The sequence below is a fragment of the Gossypium hirsutum genome, chromosome D05 (assembly GCF_007990345.1).
Source record: "Gossypium hirsutum isolate 1008001.06 chromosome D05, Gossypium_hirsutum_v2.1, whole genome shotgun sequence".
Lineage (NCBI taxonomy): Eukaryota > Viridiplantae > Streptophyta > Magnoliopsida > Malvales > Malvaceae > Gossypium > Gossypium hirsutum.
Genome location: NC_053441.1, coordinates 39,539,790 through 39,550,952, shown reverse-complemented (window position 1 = coordinate 39,550,952; position 11,163 = coordinate 39,539,790).

Below are 11,163 nucleotides of genomic sequence, written 5' to 3'. Positions count from 1 at the left end.
GGACAGGGACCGAGCAGGAAAATGTCCCAAACTCCCCTATGCACATCATTTAAAAGGACCAAAATAAAAAAAATTAAAAATAAATGGGATAAATTTAAAAAGAAAAAAAAATAGGACTATATTGAAAAATCTTAAAAAGTAAAAGGACCAAAGGCACAAATATCCTCCCTTTTAAAAAAAACATGTAGATCCTAGGTCGAGTGGTTTAGGTTGGATCGAGTTGGCCAAAACAATGTCGTTTTGGCATCTAAAACAGGTCGGATCGGGTCAGCCAAAACGACGTCGTTTTGGCATCTAAAACTTAAGCCCAAAACGGCACCATTTCACTAGGCTATATAAGTAAAAAAAATTTAAAAAAATCACTTTTGTCTGTTTTAAAAGAAAAACTCTTTCAACCTTTTTTTTTCTCTCAGCCTTCCCCACTTCGGCCTTGGCGCCGACAAACTTCCGCCGCGACGGCCACCGGTCGTCGACGACGGCTTCGCCGTTCACGGTGGCTAGAATCACAAAAGACCCATTTTTCAACCTTTCGACTCCCATAGCCCGGATCTAAAGGCCAAAAGCCTTAAAAGGTAAAAAAAAAGCTTCAATATTTTATTTTTCTATTCGTCTTCGTTTTATATATATATTTGTTTTTTTTGCTTTCAAAAAAATAAATAAACACAAAAAAATCACCTTTGAAGTTTTTTTTTATTTTTGTATTTCGATTGCTTTTAGGTTTTTTTATTATTTAGGTCATTTGTAATTGGTCTTGGGCCTGATAGACTGTTGTTATTTTATTTTTATATGGTTTGGTTTGTTTTTAGTCGGGCAGGATAAAATTAGCCCATTACAGCTGCCTCTTTTTGCGTATTGTCGTGTAACGGGAATGGAGTAAAGACTTTAAGAAAGGTCAATTTTGTCTAGTCTTGCCGAATCTCAACTTCTTTGGGTGTTTCTCTTCTTCAAGTAGTCTCATTCCAACCCACTACAACTTCAAGGGTATAGGAATTGTAATTTCAATCTACTCCACTGCAACTTCAGGGAGATAAGATTTGTTATCTTGTAGCTTTAGTCTATTCCATTGCAACTTCAGGGAGATAAGACTTGCTATGGTAGATTTAATCTGACCTACTGCAACTTCAGAGGTATTGGATTTGTTGTTTCCATTTGCTCCACTGCAACTTCAGAGAGATAAGATTTGTAACTTCAATCTGCTCCACTGCAATTTCAGGGAGATAAGGTTTGTAGCTTTAATATGCTCTACTGCAACTTCAGAGAGATAAGATTTGCTATCTTCAATCTACTCTACTACAACTTTAGGGAGATAAGATTTGTAGCTTCAATCTGCTTCACTGCAATTTCAGGGGGGATAAGGTTTGTAGCTTTAATCTGCTCTACTGCAACTTCAGAGAGATAAGATTTGCTATATTCAATCTGCTCCACTGCAACTTCAGGGAGATAAGATTTGTAGCTTCAATCTACTTCACTGCAATTTCAGGGGGATAAGATTTGCTATCTTCAATTTGTTCCACTACAACTTTAGGGAGATAAGGTTTGTGGCTTTAATCTGCTCCACTACAACTTCAGGGAGATAAGACTCACCATGATAACTTCAATCGGCCCTACTGCAACTTCAAGGGTATAGGATTTGTGGCTTCACTAATCTTTTACACTGTTCTCTAGGGAACATGACCTGTAGAATCCATTTTATGGGCCTATATTTAGGCCAAACGATTAGGATGTTATGATCATAATGAATCAAATGCTCCTAACTAGATGTGTATGAATGATATTTGCGTGAATACAAAATGTCATTTTTCGATAATGATCCCCTTTTAATGTTTAGGTTGACATTGCTCGTTGTTTGTCAAGGTTCCATCACTGATGTATTGTCATGCCTTCTTGTTCAGATCTGGTATCTTTGACAGGAAATTCGAAGAAATAATCGCAATTCAAACTATTCGTTCCCAAAAATTTCCAACCTTTAGATTTGGTTAGTTTTGACTATTGGTCCTGTTTCAAGTCCTTGTACTATTTAAAACCTTTCAGAGTAATATGCAAAAAATCCTTTTACTTGAATATTATTTGTCCATTAATCGTTATTTCAATGATAAATGCTTGAAAGGATCATAATAATGGAAAAGATTGAAAGTTATTGATAGTAGAGATCGAAATGAATAAATTAATCAAAATAGAAAACATTTCTAAAATACAAAATGAGTAAGATGAAAATAGGTGCCCTAGATATCATAGCATGAGCTTCTCCACACTAACTTCTCGAAGACCCTTTTGAGCTTGATATGTGTTTAGGAGATCCAGAGTACTTTGTTGATGTCCCAAGATGTAACGTTCTTCCTTTTGAGAAGACTTGACCATCACATGTTCAATCTTCAATCCAAATTTAGCAATGTTTGAAGTCCTTTTGTATGGGAAAGATCTTTTTCAATACCAGGTCTCCTTCATAGAATTCTCTAGGGTGAACCTTCTTGTCATAAGCTCGCATCATTTGTTTTTGTTACATCTGACCATGACGGTTAGCTTTCAACATCTTCTCTTCAATCAAGTTTAGTTGATCAAATTGGGATTAGATCCATTTTGCTTTATCTAACTTCAATTCTGAAAAAATTCAGAGAGAAGGAATCTCCACTTCAATGGGCAAGACCGCCTCTATTCCATAAACCAATGAGAAAAGCATTACCCCGGTGGAGGTCCTAACAGACGTTCAATAAGAATAGAGGGAAAATGGTAACTTCTTATGCCAATCTTTATAAGTCTCAGTCATTTTCCCCACGATCTTCTTGATGTTCTTATTGGCTGCCTCCACCGCACCATTCATTTTTGGGCAATATGGTGACAAGTTGTGGTGTTTGATCTTGAATTGACTACAGACCGCCGCTAATGTGCTGTTGTTCAAGTTCAATTTATTGTCGGATATAATTCTTTCTGGCATCCCATACCGACATATGATCTCTTTCTTCAAGAAATTGCTAACTGCTGACTTCGGGACATTGGCGTAAGAAGTGGCCTCTACCCACTTGGTGAAGTAATCAATGACTACGAAGATGAATCGATGCCCATTGGAAGCTTTTGGTGAGATCGGCCTAATGACATCCATGCCCCACATAGAGAAAGGTCATGGAGAAGTCATAACATGAAGAGGTGAAAAGGGCACATGAATTTTATCTGTATAGATTTGGCACATACGATATCTCTTGGCATAACTGATACAATCCCCTTCTATGGTGGACCAATAATACCTAAATTTCATGATTTCTCTGGCCATTGTAAACCAATTAGCATGTGTTCTGCAGACACCCTCATGGACTTCTTCTAAGATTTTCTTAGCCTCAACAGCGTCTACACATCTTAGTAGCACCTGATCCTTTCTTCTTTTGTATAGGATCTCCCCATCTAAGACATAGTCATTGGCCAGTCTCCTTAGCATCCTTTTATCATTCTCGATTGCCTGATCAGGGTATTCATGATTCTTTACATATCACAGTATATCGTGGTACCAAGGGTGGTCATCCTTTTCTTCTTCCTCGATGTTGTAAAAATAGGCTGGAGCCTCATAAATACTCATCTGGATAGGTTTTATATCCTCTTGTTTATTCACTTTGATCATGGAAGCTAGAGTAGCCAGGGCGTCAACCATCTAATTTTCATCTTATGGAAGGTAGCAAAAGGTGATGTCATCAAACTCTTTAATTAACTCCCGGACCAGCCTTCTATACTTGATCAGCTTGGGATCTCTTGTCTCTCATTCACCTTTGAGTTGATAGATCACTAGTGCAGAATCCCCATATACCTCTAGTACTTTGATCTTGCGTTCTATGGCTGCACGGATACCCATAATGCATGCTTCGTATTCTGTCATACTATTCGTGCAATTAAAATCCAATTTACTAGTAAAGGGATAATGATCTACATTTGGAGATACCAGGATTGTACCGATTCCATTACTCATAGCATTTGAAGCCCCATCAAAATTTAGTTTCCAAGGATGTTCTTCTTGAGCACCTTCTTCAATGGTTGTAACATACATCAGATCTTCATTTGAAAAATCAAAGTTTAGAGGCTCATAATCTTTTAGAGCTCTACTGGCTAGAAAATCTTCTATTGCACTCCCTTTTATTTCCTTCTGGTTCACATAGACTATATCAAATTCGAAAAGTAGAATTTGCCACTGAGCTGTTCTTCCATTTAAAGCAGTCGACTCCATCATGTACTTTAAAGGGTCCATTTTTTAGATAAGCCAAGTTGTGTGGTACAATATGTACTGTCTCAGTCTTCGGGTTGTCTAGATTAAGGCGTAACACAATTTCTCACTTGGTAAGTATCTTGTCTCACACTTAGTGAAATTTTTACTGAGATAATATATCGCTCTTTCTTTCTTTCCTGACTCATCATGTTGACCCAGCACGCATCCCATAGAATTCCTAAATACTGCCAAGTACAGTATCAGTAGCTTATCTGGATTAGGTGGTATCAACACTGAGGCATGGTAATGTTTGACCTTGTCAAAAGTTTTCTGGCACTCCTCATCCCATACACTTGGATTGTGTTTCTTAAGGAGACGGAATATGGGGTTGCATTTCTCAGTTAATTGTGAAATGAACCAGGCGATATAATTTAGTCTTCCTAGGAAACCTCGAACTTTTTTTTAAGTGTGTGGTAGAGGCAACTCCTATATAACCTTAACTTTATTTGGTTCGATCTCAATCCCCTTTTCGCTGGCTACGAATCCTAGCAATTTTCTCGACCTAGCCCCAAAGGTACATTTTGCTGGATTGAGCTTTAGCTGGAATTTTCTCAACCTCAAGAACAATTTCTTCAAGACTTGTACATGTTCTTTTTCTGTTTAGGATTTTGCAATCATATCATCAACGTAAACCTTGATCTTTTATGCATCATGTCATGAAATAAAATTACCATGACTCTTTGATACGTCGCTCTTGCATTTTTCAGTCCGAATGGCATCACTTTATAGCAAAATATTCCCACACGATTACAAATATGGTATTTTCCATATTTTTAAGATGCATCTTAATTTGGTTGTATCCAGAGAAACCATCCATGAAGGAGAATAGTGAGTAACCTACCATGTTGTCCACTAAGGTGTCAATGTAAGGCAACGGGAACTTGTCTTTCGGGCTGGCTTTGTTTAAATCCCTGTAGCCTATGCACATTCGTACTTTCCCATCTTTCTTAGGGACGGGGACTATATTGGCTACCCATTCCGAGTATCTAACCACTTGTAGAAAACCAGCATCAAATTGCTTCTTGACCACTTTTTTATTTTCAGCAGGATGTCAGGCCTCATCCTTCGAAATTTCTATTGAACTGGTTTGCATTCTTCCTTTATGGGGAGCTGGTGTACCATGATATCAGTACTTAGACCAGACATGTCTTGATACAACCATGCGAAGACATCTTTGAATTCTTGGAGTAACTCAATGAGGTCTCGCTTTGTCTCTACGGTGATGCAAGCTCCGATCTTCACCTCTTTCTTTTTTGGTCCGTCTCCTAAGCTCATAATTTCTATTGACTCTTTGTGAGGTAGAATCTGTTTCTCCTCTTGTTTTACCATCCTTAACAAATCAGGAGATATGTTACAATCTCGATCATCTTCAAAGTCCTGAGGTTCCTCTAGACACATATCTTGCTCAAAAGGAGATTCTGAGTCAATAGCAGCGTCGCTCATAGCATTGATATCTGGAGACCTATTATAGGAACGAAGGAAGACCTAAAGAACAAATGGCTCTAGGAATAATTATCTGTGTGGTATGAGTATGAATGAAATGAAAGAATAAAAGAATATTGGCCAAAATAAGACACAAAGATGCATTTTATTGGAATAAAAATAATGGACATGTCTTTTTCAAAAAAGGATTCTTATTGCTCTCAGCCTTAGAGCAATAAGTGTATTTTGAACATTACTCTGAATTCGTTCTAAAATTTATAGGGATCTCTTTCGCAGCCCAATTGTTCAGAACACTTTCAGAGATAAAAGGACGAATGCCTGACAGGTTTTCCCTAATTCTTTCTTCGGATATAGCATTGATGCTCAAATTTCCCAACATTCCTTCCGGGCCTTTGACATCTTCAAAGAATTCCAACTCTTTGTTATCCATTAGACTTTGCACCAAAGCTTTGAATTCAACGCACTCTTGGATTTCATGACCTTCTTCAACATGGAACTCACAGTGGCTCATCACTTTTTTAGGTTTCTCCTCTAAATTTTGCATGATTAATCCCACGTCTATAATTTTTTCCAAACCCATTTTAGTGGGGTTTTTACTTTTGCCACATCAATTTTGGTATTTTTTCCTCTACTATCAATTATCATATTTACCCCTAGGTTTGAATGACTGGGTAATAGATTTCATGCCACATTAGGTCCCGATGGATCGTCGAACCTTATGATCCCCATCTTGATGAACCTCTCAATCAACTTTTTGAATGTGGTGCAGTTCTCAATTGAGTGTCTCGTTATTCCTGCGTGGTACTCGCATTGAGCATTTACATCATACCATTTTGGGAATGGAGGTTGCATAGGCTTTAAGTAAAATGGGGATACCACATATACATCGAACAAATTTTGATATAACTCCCTATATGTCATCGGGATAGGTGTGAACTAGGGTTTTTCTGTGTTTGGTCTTGAGTTAGATTTTTGCCTTGAAGGCTGGTTGTTACGGTCATTGGTTGGCCTACAGTGACCAATTTTGAATAACCTTTATACATACTCGTAGTGTTCACTTTATTTTCCTTCTTTCTTGAGGCTGATCTTTTAGCGTTTTCCCCCGTATCGATTTTCCCACTTCTTACTGCATTTTCAATCATCTCTCCGGACATTACTATATCTGAGAAGCTCTTGGTAGCACTTCCCAACATATGGTTAATGAACGGGGCTTTTAGAGCGTTTATGAAAAACATTGTTGTCTTATTCTCCAGAAGAGGCGGTTAGACTTGCTTTGTCACCTCTCTCCATCTCTAAGCGTACTGCCTAAAACTTTCACTTTGCTTATTCTCCATGTTTTGCAGCGTAATTCTATCGGGTGTTATGTCAGTCACATGGCTGTGTTGTTTCATGAAAACTTGTGCTAGGTCTTTCCATGAGTTGATTTTAGCACGGCTTAGCTGGTTGTACCACTTGGCAGTCGACCCGGTCAAACTATCCTAAAAGTAGTGAATTAACAATTGGTCATTATTAACGTATCTCGTCATTCTTCGGTAGAACATTGTGATATGGGCTTCAGGACAACTAGTCCCATTATATTTTTCGAATTCTAGAGTTTTCAATTTTGGTGGGAGCACTAGATTTGGGACTAAGCTCAGCTTCTTAGCATCAACCCTGCATAGGTAGTCGACACTCTCCATAGCTCTGAATTTCTCTTCCAACCACTTGCACCGATCTTCTAGCTATTTCGACAATTCTACTCTTGCTCTATCCATTTCTGCCATGTCATCCAAATTGGGAACAACTAGGTTGGTCGGATTATCCTCAGGATTGGAACCTGAACTTGTAGGGCAATTCACTGATGCCGAGGTGCCGACTTGGTATTGTTGTGGTCTGATGGTAATGGGTACCCTTCGTGGATATGTATCTGATTGGGCTTGGACATTCACTGGGGTAAAGCTTGGGGGGTATATAGAGTCTTCATTATCATCCCTAGAGTTGTTTACAGTACTTTTCCCTTTTTCAGTCCCTCTGGCCAGATTTATCTATACACATATAAAGAAATACAGAGACACCAATTTATTTATATAATAGATAAATAGAATTATCTATGTATGCAATATGTAAAATAATTTTATAATGATAATTTTGTCAGTGACTTATGAAACAGGAGCGAAACTAGGGGGTTGGCACGGGTCCCGGCCCCCCTAAAATGAAAAATTTTTCATTTAGGCCCTTTGAAATTTTTAAAATTTTAAATTATCAAAGGTAAAATTACACTTTGGCCCCCTAAAAATGATAAAAAATTGATATAATCCTTTAAAAATTATAAAGATATAGACTATTAAAATGATAAAATTACATTTTTACTATTGTAAAAATTATAATTTAATTTCGTCCCTCCTAAAAAAATTTTCTGGCTTCGCCCCTATTGTAAAAGTTAAATTAAATGAAAATCTTATGTATAAAATTACATAATCAGAATTTATGTGTAACATTACATATTTTATCAAAGTTCATGTATAATTTTGATATTTATCCCTATAAAAAATCAACTTTTTTGTATACCATTTGAGCAACCCTAAATCGTGTTTTAACAAATTTGTTACCTCAAAAGTTCTAATAGCACAAGCATAATCATTCCAAACTAGAAATTCTATCACACACGTATACATGTGAACAGCAAGCATTTAAAACACAAATGTGTGTTTAAAAATAACATACAATAAATAATGAAATGTATGATTTAAAACTAATTATTAATAACACATGAATATGTACAATATTAAAATAGAAAAGAATTAGATTAAATTGTAAGTAAAATGAAATTTAAACACATAAATATATCAACTTAATAATACTAAATGGACACATCTATCCTAAGTTGGTGTCGAGTTAATTTGTGACACAAACTCAATCAACAATAGGGGTGTTCATAGTTCGGTTAAAACCGAATTAACCGACCAAACTGATCTAATTCGATTAATTGGTCAGTGACCAAATTTAGTTTGGTCGAAGGTCGGTTAATGATTTTCTGAAATTTTGATTATCGATTAATTCGGTTCAACATCAGGTAATTAACCGAATTAAATAATATATATAATATATTTTTATATTAGCAATATATTTTTTGAACTATTATTTTTTATATTAATCGAAATAAATATTATATATATTATATAATATATATTTTTAACTATTAAAAAGAATGAATATTAGCAATATATGATTATACTTATTTTAACCAAAAGATAAAAATATATAAATTTTGGTTAATTCGGTTAACTAACTGAATTAACCAAAATATTTCGGTTCGGTTAATGTATTTGAAAAAAAAAAGGTTTGGTTAATAGTTAAAGGTTTTTACATTTCGGGTAATTCAATTAATAATAATTCAGTTTGGTTAATAATCGAACCGATCGTTTGAACACACCTAATCAACAATATGCATATCTTTTTATGGTTTTTAAATAAAAAGACTGAAATACTCTCGAATAATATAATTTATTTTAAAAATGGAATGATTTTTTGTAATTTCCCTAACCGAGTTATATTCAATTGACTTGTAACACTAACTCAATTAAGAGCTTAAATAATAGTATTGAAGTATATATATGTAATTAATTAAGGTAATAAAGTGTACTTAATAAAATAAAAATGTAAAAAGGAAATTTAAAATAAACTTTAGTTGAGTGAATTTGAGATTTCACCAATGTAATTGATGTGAGTTTAAATATTACAAAATGTATATTTTTTATTTTTAAATGAAAGATTAACATACCCTTAAATAATAAACTTATTTTAAATATGAAAGAATATTTTTGTAATTTTTTAAATTGAGTTAGTGTCTAATTAACTCGTGACATCAATAATAATATAAATTATAAATACAGAAATAATAAATTAGAATACTGAATAAAAAATGAAATACAAGGGGATTATTTATAAAAATTAACGTAATTGAAATTATCAATGTTTAATGATTTTTGATCCGTTTAATGCAAGAAGACGCAGTTCGAAAAAGCCGACACACGCAAAGACCTGGCCCAAAGCGAAATGTGAAAGCCACGTGTCTCTAAGCAAACATGACAAACGGTTGCCCTTTTTAAATTCTTGTCGTGCAAAAACAACCAACCAGAAATTCAAAGCAAACAAGTGAGCCTGTCCGTTTCAACGAGTGGCCGACCCGGTCCAATGACCCATTTATCAGTTCGATTGCGTTTTACTTCTGCAAAATTTTTATTTCAGGTAAAAAAAACCATTTATTTTTTGGCAAAAAAAATTCATTTATTTAATAAAATAAGTTTAATTCGATCTTAAACAAATTAAATTCAAAATTCTGTAATAAAACTCTAATAACAATTTTATGAGTATATAATATGGTTTACACCGTAAACGTTTTGACTTTGACTTAGCCATGAAGGAAAATCCCCAAGGGTGAAATAGTAAACCCAGAGAAAATCAGAGTAAAGTTATTTATTTTTCATCTAATTTTCCTTTCGGTCCCTGTACGTTTTACACGTTTAAAATTTAATTCCTCTACTTTTAATCTTAAGAATTTAGTCTTTATTCTATTCTGATTAATAATTGATGTTTAATTTATAATTTCATCAAAGAATTTTTGTTAATGCAGATTATGTAACATTTTTTTGGGTACATGAATAAGGATAAAATCATATCTAGACTAAACGAGGCTAAATCATTCCAAAATAATTACCATGTAATTATTAAAAAATTTCATCTAGGGATTGCATATAGCTATACCTACCTAAAGGCCTTGAAAATACCATTACTATCATTCCATCGATAACTTTATTGCCTTCGAATACATGTAACATTTTTAAAATAAAAGAAATGTGCTCACATGACCAGCATTACATGTGCTCAAGACCAAATAAGCCAAAAAAAAGAAAAAAGAAAAAAAAGAGAAGAAAATGTTGAATATGGGGTTGTAGGATTTTCAATTATGAATCTATGAATGTTGTAAGGTTTTTATATAATGTTTTATAAAAGTAAAATAAAACTCCATAATTTTTTTTCTCATATGAATTTTATGTAATTTTAAATTGATTATGTGAGCAATTTTTTATTTTAAAATTGTTATATGCCTTAGTGTTTTTTAGAAGTAATTTTGACATGGAAAACATTTTTGAAGCAAAAGAATGCTAAATAAGTAAATTTTGATGGAAATTTTTAGTTTTTCAAAAGCATTTTTCCAAATGAAGAAGTTTAAATTTTTAGCTTTTTCTCTCTCCAAAATATTTTTGGCAGCTTAGTTACGTTTTCATCCGTCCAACACATGATACTTTCTCTTCTCTAACTAATTGCTTAAAAAATAATTAAAATTTATTTTTCATATATTAAAATATTAACAAAAAATTATAATAAATTATTTTTTATATTCTTATTAAAATATCATGATATTAATTAATTTAAATATTATTTAAATGCTTATTTTTTTATTTTTTTAACACCATGTCTTAAATGGACATTTTATT